General features: G+C 45.8%; 1 pseudogene; it reads right to left on the bottom strand.

Moving 5' to 3' along the window:
• Positions 1-979: 979 nt before the first annotated feature.
• Positions 980-3484, bottom strand: LOC148017034 (3-ketoacyl-CoA synthase 17 pseudogene; annotated as a pseudogene).
• Between the last annotated feature and the right edge of the window lie 4628 nt (positions 3485-8112).

The raw sequence follows: 8112 nt of genomic DNA, 5'->3' as shown, positions 1-8112 counted from the left end.
CCCATGAATAATAGCTACATAATAGCTATCCTTATCTACTCTAGTTCGTGGCTCAGTTAGTATGCCACCTTAGTTAGTTGAGTTTGGTTTGAGACCCATATATAGGGTTCTTCTATTTCTTTGTAATAGAGTTCTTTTGGCTTACACAACTAAGAAGAGGAAAACTGTTTTCAGCCTCCACCTCTGTGTGTATTCCCCCATTGTGCAAGCAAGAAAGCTACAAGTGAGACTCCTTCCTTCTCTCCCACAATCTTGACACATCTTGTGGGACTTGAACCCACAAACTCTAGCTTGCAAAGTAAAGCTTTACTACTAGGTCATCATTTATTACTAGACCATCACTTCAGTGGAGGCCAAAATTGCACAACACCCATGATATGTGATTCACAAATATCTTTAGGATAGAATGACCACAATCTATTAGAAGCAACAAGTCAATAATCAATTTTCTTGATAAATTCGACAATTAGGTTTTGAAAGTCCAAACAAGAATGGATGAGAGATCATGTGCTTAAACCTCATCATCATCATCCCACCAATGAATATAGTTCAAGAAAAAAGGTGTGAATAGTTACATTGGGAAAATATCGCTTTGTTATGAAGTTTATAATCTCAAAAATATTATCCACCTAAAAAGTTCCAGAAGGGCAACATATTAGAAGCAACAAGACAATAAGCAATTTTCTTGATAAATCCAACAATTAGGTTTTGAAAGTGTAAACAAGAATGGACGAGAGATCGTTTGCTTCATCATCATCATCCCACCAATGAATATATATAGTTCAAGAAAAAAGGTGTGAATAGTTACATTTGGGGAAAGAACGCTTTGTTATGAAATTTATAATCTAGGGACATTTCAATTGTAGTGTTTAAGTGTTGCTTGCCTAGCCCACATAGCATTACAAGAATAAAGAACATCATATCCCAACCCATGCTTTGCATTTGCAAAACAAAAATATTATCCACCAAAAAAGTTCCACAAGGGCAACATAATTCATTATTCTGGCCACACAATCTAACTCTTACCTTCAAAAAACCTCTCGTTGTCACTATTCATTGTTTGTGATACTATTGACAAGGAATCAAGTCTTTTTTAAAGTAAAAAGGAAAAGACCGAATAAATTATGAGAGGGAGATGAGGAATGTTTGAATGGTGAGTGGAAGCACACAGGTGATCATCATAGAGTTCCAATGGCTAGGCCCAAAGTACTCCTTTCTTCCACTGCGAGGATGAGACATCACACGTATTAAGCGGGTGGGGGGTGCAAACTAAAAATTGCGACCCTGTTCCTATTACAATTTAATGAAATATAAGGTCTATAGAGGCGCGCCTGTACACGTAATCAATCAAGGTCCTTTTTGATCGCCTGATCAATGCGGCCTACGCCGCTTGGAAGTTGGCCGCCGTGCTGCCAGGCTCGGCGCGTGACGACCATTAAGCCTCAGGTGTGAGTTGCTGTTGGCTATTACACGTGTCGGAGGAGGGTTCGTTGGTTGGGTGTGACGTGTCCGGCTCGGCGAACTTGGCCACCTTGTTGGCTATGGCTACGAGCCTAGAGACCTGGGCCTGCTGGTAGTCGCGCGAGAGGTCCGGGGCCACGGGGTAGCGATGCACATACGGCAGCCACGGGTTGGTGCCGAACCCGTCCCAGGGCTGGATGTCCCGCAGGACCTTCCAGACCGCGCTGTTGCATTTGAATCCCGAGCCTAAGGCGATCTGCCAGACCTTGTGGCCCTTGCGGAGCCGGCCCTTGGCCTCGCAGTAGGCCATGGCGTACCAGATTCCGCTGCTGGACGTGTTGCCGAACCTGTAGAGCGCCATCTTGCCAGGCTCGATGTCAGCTTCGGAGAGCTTCAGACCCTTGCCGATGGAGTCCACGACTGCCCGGCCGCCCGGGTGGATGCAGAAGTGGTCGATCCCGGCCTTGAAGTCGGGCTCGTAGAGCCTCACGTCGCCGCGCTGGCTGTGACCGGAGAGCTTCTGGCGCGCCATGCTGAGGCCGACCTTGAGAAGCTCCCGGAGGGGTAGGATCAATGGCGCGAGGCGGAGGATGTTAGCCCGCAAAGCGATGCCGGCAACCTCCATGAGGCTGACGTGCAGGGAGACGCCGAGGCGGCCGTCGACATCCTCGGTGTGGTGGACGCACTCGTAGGCCCTCTGGTCCGAGCCGAGGTGGGTCCGGAGGCAGTGCAGGAGCTGCAGCTTGGCGGCGGGGCGGGAGGAGGGCTTATTTGAGAGCAGCACGACAGAGCAGCCGCAGCGGAAGAGGCAGTTGGAGACCATCATGGACCTGTCGTTGCCGAAGTACATGTTGCGGGTGATGTTCTCTGTGCTGATGACGAGAGCGTAGGAGTCTCGGTGGACTCTCAGCAGATCCTTGGCCAGGTCGATGGAGACGAGGCCCGCGCTGCAGCCCATGCCGGCGAGAGAGAAGCTCTTGATATTGCTGCGCATCTTGAAGCTGTTGACGACGAAAGCCGCCAGTGAGGGCGCCGGGTTGAAGAGGCTGGAGTTGACGACAAGGAAGTCGATCTCCTTGGGCGCCACCCCGGTCTTGCTAAGAAGGCGCGCCACGGTGGCGGCGATGAGGCCCTGCGTCTCGGCGCGGGCGTCCTCCAAGTCGACGGACTCTCCTTTCTCGAGGAGGCGGGGAGGGGCGTAGGCCTCGTCGCCGATGCCAGCGCGGAGGTAGACCTTGAACTGGAACATGAGGTTGTCCTGCCTGACGTGCTTCCACGTCTGCAGGAAGTAGCCGAAATTCTCTGCGCCGACCTTAGAGCAGCCGTCCCCGTCAGCACAGCAGAAGTCAAGGACATAGCAGGGGGGCGGCCGAAGGCCCTGCCATATCCGGCGACACATCAGCGCCAGCGCGGCGGCCGACACCACGCAGATCGCCAGGTGGGCGTTGCAGCTGCGCGACTTGAACAGCATGCTCACCAGCACGCACAGCAGCGTGAAGCGCAGGTGCGGAAAGTACCGCGTGCTGACGGCCCGCACGTGCTCGATGAGCTGCTGCTCCGAGGCTAAGAAGGACCACAGCGTCTTGAGAGCGTGCTTCTTCGAGGACGAGAAGGAGCTTGCGCGGGACGTCTTCATGGCCGCCACGGTGCCGGCCACCTGGTTGTGCAGGACTGTATCTGAGAGGCCGGCCATGGCGGGCACGGGAGCGATCAAATCAACACAATTAGCTCAGAGTTAGCTTAGCTGACTCAGGAAGATAGATAACATGCACGTAGATATATCGGGGAGAGAGAGATAGAGAGGGAGAGAGAGAGAAGGAGAGAGATCAGGTGAGACGATCAAGCTGGTGCAGGTGGTGTACTACATATAGGTGTATGAAGATACGTAGAGGCAACTGAGTCCTGACGCTAAAGGGAGGGGGGTTGAATTTAGTGTAAGGCCTGAATGTCCGGACGTAGTTGTTGAGCTTTGGCTTTGCCATGCATCGAGAGAGAGAGAGAGACACACACACACACACACACACCGTGATAGTAGATACACAGTGCACACTCTCTCTCTGCCTCCTTCCTCATTACTAATTAGCCTTCTCAGTGCGCGCGCATTATGGTGTCCGCGTGGCATTGTACTTCAAATTTTACGCGCTCTGCCTGTGAAGGGCCAGGACTGAGGCGCCCATACATGTTCAGGATAGCAGCCCCCATGTTGCTTCCCTACCCACATGCCTTTCGAGCTTTCACATTCAATGGCCAGCAGACCAGTATGTCAAAAGTTCGTCGCCCTTACATTAAGGCTCGGCTAGACTAGAATCAAACACGGCACCGAGTTCTTTCCCTTTTACCAGGCCGATGGAAGCGAACATTTACTAACCGAACACAACCGTTGCACGTTGCTTTGCTTGGGTGAATGTCTATACAATTCTTCCCCAGCAATTTATAGATAATTGGGAGAAAGAATCTTAATGGTATGCAAGAAAACAAAATTTAAACCCCACGTAAAAGCCACCTCCCAATCAAGGTGAAGGGGTCTGGTGGAGCAAGTTTAGCTGTAAAAGTTGAAAGGTGTCCTACTAGGAGTACTAGGGTATAAGGTCTAAGAGGGACTTCAAATGTCGGTTGCACACTATGCCCTCCACATTGATTGCTCTATCTTCTATACCTTAAATATAAGTTGTTCTCTCTTATCTTTACAAATGTTCTTCTTTGGGCACAGTTGCACATACAATGCATCATTGCTAATATATGGCTAACTGGCAAACTTTGCTCATGTAAAGCTTCTCCAATAAGTTGAAAACCCCCAAAAAGAATATCATAGCTATCTTGCCTTAACATGCTAAGGGGAGTGGGTGGCAAACACTCTTTTCTTTCCAACAATAAGCTACAGTCTTTAAGGGAGTAGGTGATGTGCAGGCTTTTCCTTCCAAAAATTAGCAAAGGTAAAAAAGGCAACCTTCTAACTGATGTTAGTGTTGGCTTCTTCTACTCGTCTTTTGGCCCACCAATGTCACAAAATAGGCTTTTTTTTGCAAAGCTCTTCAATATGTATGAGCATCATTAACAAGTTAAACTTCAATCTCTCTCTTAATGCAATTTTTACCCCTCCCTTCCCAACACTTTATAAAGAGATTCACCACGTTGTGTATGTGTTAATGATTAATATAGCAAAGGTTGAAAGGTCACAAACATTATTCCACTCTACTAGCTCCCATACGTATTAAAGGAGTGGCCCATCCTAATTCCCACTAATACATCCAAAGTAGTAAGCATTGCAATAAAAATAGGAGTAATTATGCATTTCCTCAATGCATTCTCAATATCAATTTTTTCAAATGTATGTATTTTATGATAGTCCATGATTTTAGAGGGCGCATTCAGTGGTTAGCTAGTTGCTTGCTCTAAGTGACAACCTGAATCCCATGGATTTCATAAGCTTAGCTTATTAGTTTGCTTCTGGGTCTATCGTGCAAGAAAAGTGACTGGCTTAACACACAAAGATTAACATAAGGTATCTAATGACTCAACTAAGTTGCCTAACAGCAATCTAGCATTGAGCTAATACAGATCACTTGTGTGGTCAAGCAAAGCTCAAAGCAACCTAGCACTGCACTTGGCAAGGAGAGTAGAACATCAATCCCTTTGCCTATAAGGCATAATCTCACCCCGGCCCCCTAAAATGGTGTTAAGCCAGTTCTAATACATGGACCTTATGCCTATCAATGCATCAGCTCTATTAAGTTGATTCCTATTTGAGAAGCACCCAATTTATTGAGTCCACCCTTCCATAGGACGGTTATCCACCTAATTTCTTCTACAAACCCAAGGTATTCTTTAGTTTCCTAATTAACCCTACCACATTTGAAAGCAAATTCATTACTTACACCTTTCACCACAATGTTCATTCACATAACTTAGGTATGAACACAAAAACAATATCAAACAATCCTTTGGAAAAACAATTGTGTCCCTCTCAAGGTACTTTGCGCCTATACTAGGGCCTGTATCCAAAACTCCCAGATACCATAATGCAAATGTATCTAGAATTAGGTCTTCAATGTCCATAGACATTAGGCCATGGAGGTTTTCATCTCCATCCTAGGACCAATGTTAGAGTGTTTAGAGCCTCCTTGACTTTCAAGTTACTATAGAGCGAACATTGCCTCTATATTGGCACCACTCGATCTTCACCTAATGTATTAAAGCAGTTCCATTTCCAAGTTGCTTGCCTTTATCAGTAATTCCACAATGAAACCGTGGAGGTAGCCTATCTATGCAATAACCTTTGTTGAATAAATGAGCATAATCTCCCTTAGAGAACCTTTGTGAATCAATAAAAAACATGGTAGCCAAGCCTATACTTTTTCTAGAAAAATATTTCTTGCAAGTAGTTCAACAACTTTGCAATTATTACGAGCTATCCATGATAAACAATCCAGCACAATGGATATTCCATATCATAAAATCCTCCTACATAGTACAACAAGCATGCTGAGGTGTTGCCAAATAAATCCTAGAATGTGTCATAGAACCCTAGACCAAAAGCTAAGTGCTCCATAATTACAAAAATGAAGTCCCATTGGATGTGATAGAATGCTTCGTCAAGATACAAATTTAAGAAGCTAAGAAATGAACCCACTAGTAGGAGTGCAACCCCAAAAATCAAACAAGTGACCCAAGACACCAAGAGACAAAGACCTAGGGAAGTTAGAACCATCTGACCACCACTAAGGGAACGAAAGACTATCCAAGATTAAAGACACATCTTTAGCCGATCTCGTCGATCTCATAGAAATACTAGTGGGTCAAGAGACAACCACCATGGTAGGTACTAGCTTGAACAAGAATGGGCTCGACCTTGATCTTGACCTTATCATGACTGGGTACTTGAACAACATCTGACAATTTATCGCATAGTATGACCAATAGACAAGGATAGCACATCCTGGAAGGCCTGTAGTCGATATCATAGTTGACCTTGAGGAGGAGAGGAAACTAGGAAGGATCACATTGCAATGCATAACGAGCTATAACTAGAAGCAATGAGCTCAAAGATCACGCCAAGAGAGATCTCAACGAGGTTCATAGGATCCTAGCCATCTCAGGTAGAAATAGAATGGGAAGAAATGATGATAGGGAGAGAGCCTAAGAAGCAGACCTTACAATGAGTGAGCTACTCACAAAGCAATATCAGTGCCGAGCAAAGTGGGGCAATCTTGGCAGCACCATTGCTAGCGGGGTTGGAAGTCACCCCAAATGCTAGGAGGCAAACAAAGATACCTATTGTTGTAAAGCAACTCAACAAATATCAAGCAGGCAATGACCCCTATAGCTTCATTGAGTAGTTTGAGCAGTTGTGCGAGGCTAACAACCTCATTGATGAGGAATGAACTTGATTTACCAGTCTAGATAATGTCGAACGCAATAATTTCAATTATCTGAAGGATCTCTTCATCAAGATATTCTTAGAGGCAAGTTACTCCGATAACCTCATTATTAAGTTGATGAATGTCAGCCAAAAAGACAAAGAGGACATATGAGAATAGGTCGCTTATATGAGAAGTCTCTACAAGAGGATACATGTAGATGAGCAACCCAGCGAGAGAGTGGTCTCCATCCTATTCATCATCAACGAGATCTACAATGAAGAACTCTATAAGGCCTTAACAAGCAACTCAAACTTGAGATGTACTGGCAAGAGTCTTTGAGGAGACCATATGAGTAGATGACTTTGCTCAGAGAGGGAAGCTCTAGGGCTATACAGCAAGGGAACAACACATTTAGAAATGTTGAGAGAACTGCGACACTTAGCTAACAATCATGCCCTAGCGAGCAAGATAGAGGAAAGAGTGTCAACCAGACACCCAAGTGATAGTTGATCTAAAGTCAAGTTGATCAGACTACAAGAGTCAATATAAATGCCAATGTGACCTCACATGTAGTACATGCATTGTGGAGGGAACCATCTGCTAGTTGAGTATCTTGATCCTAGATCCCAGCCTTATGCCCATTGTGGAACATTTAGGCATGATGCTATGCAATGTCGATTGCCAAGACGATTGCCATACCAACAACCCTATGCTCAACCATACTATCCAAGATTTAGGTAGCCTTACTTCAAAAATAGGAGCTCCTTTGGCTCTGCCAGCACCTAGCAATTCAAAGCTGGCTGCTCCAAGAATCAACATCAACCCAACAAGAATCCCTAGACCACTGGGACCTATAGTGACCTATCCACCAAGCAATGCTCTAATGCACTTTTTTCTAGAGGAACCACTGGAGGAAGACTCATATGTGAACATCCCTTACGATGAGGATAAAAATCCTATATTGATGGACTTTAGGCATGTGCCAATCATGGCTTTAGGCATGAGGGACAGGTAGAGGTCTAGGAGGAGGTCAAAGCCAAGAACCCATAGCATGTTGGACGTGTGGCCATCTAGGGCATATCTCATCCCACTGTTGCTATGAAAAGGAGCAAGCAAATAGAGAGAAGGCCAACTTGAGGTATCCTGAATGCGGAGTCACACACATATTTGCTACTGCCCTGAAAAGAAGGAAGCAAATAGAGAGAAGGCTAACTTGAGGTGTCTTGAATGTGGAGTCACACACCTATTTGCCGATTGTCCTCCTAAACAAAAAACCTCCACTAGTTCAGCA

Source organism: Lygodium microphyllum, chromosome 22 (assembly GCF_053477565.2).
Source record: "Lygodium microphyllum isolate KBCC chromosome 22, Lygodium_microphyllum_v1.1.10, whole genome shotgun sequence".
In the NCBI taxonomy this organism is placed as follows: Eukaryota; Viridiplantae; Streptophyta; class Polypodiopsida; order Schizaeales; family Lygodiaceae; genus Lygodium; species Lygodium microphyllum.
Note: the sequence above shows the minus strand (reverse complement) of the source record. Positions and strands in the feature narration are given on the sequence as shown.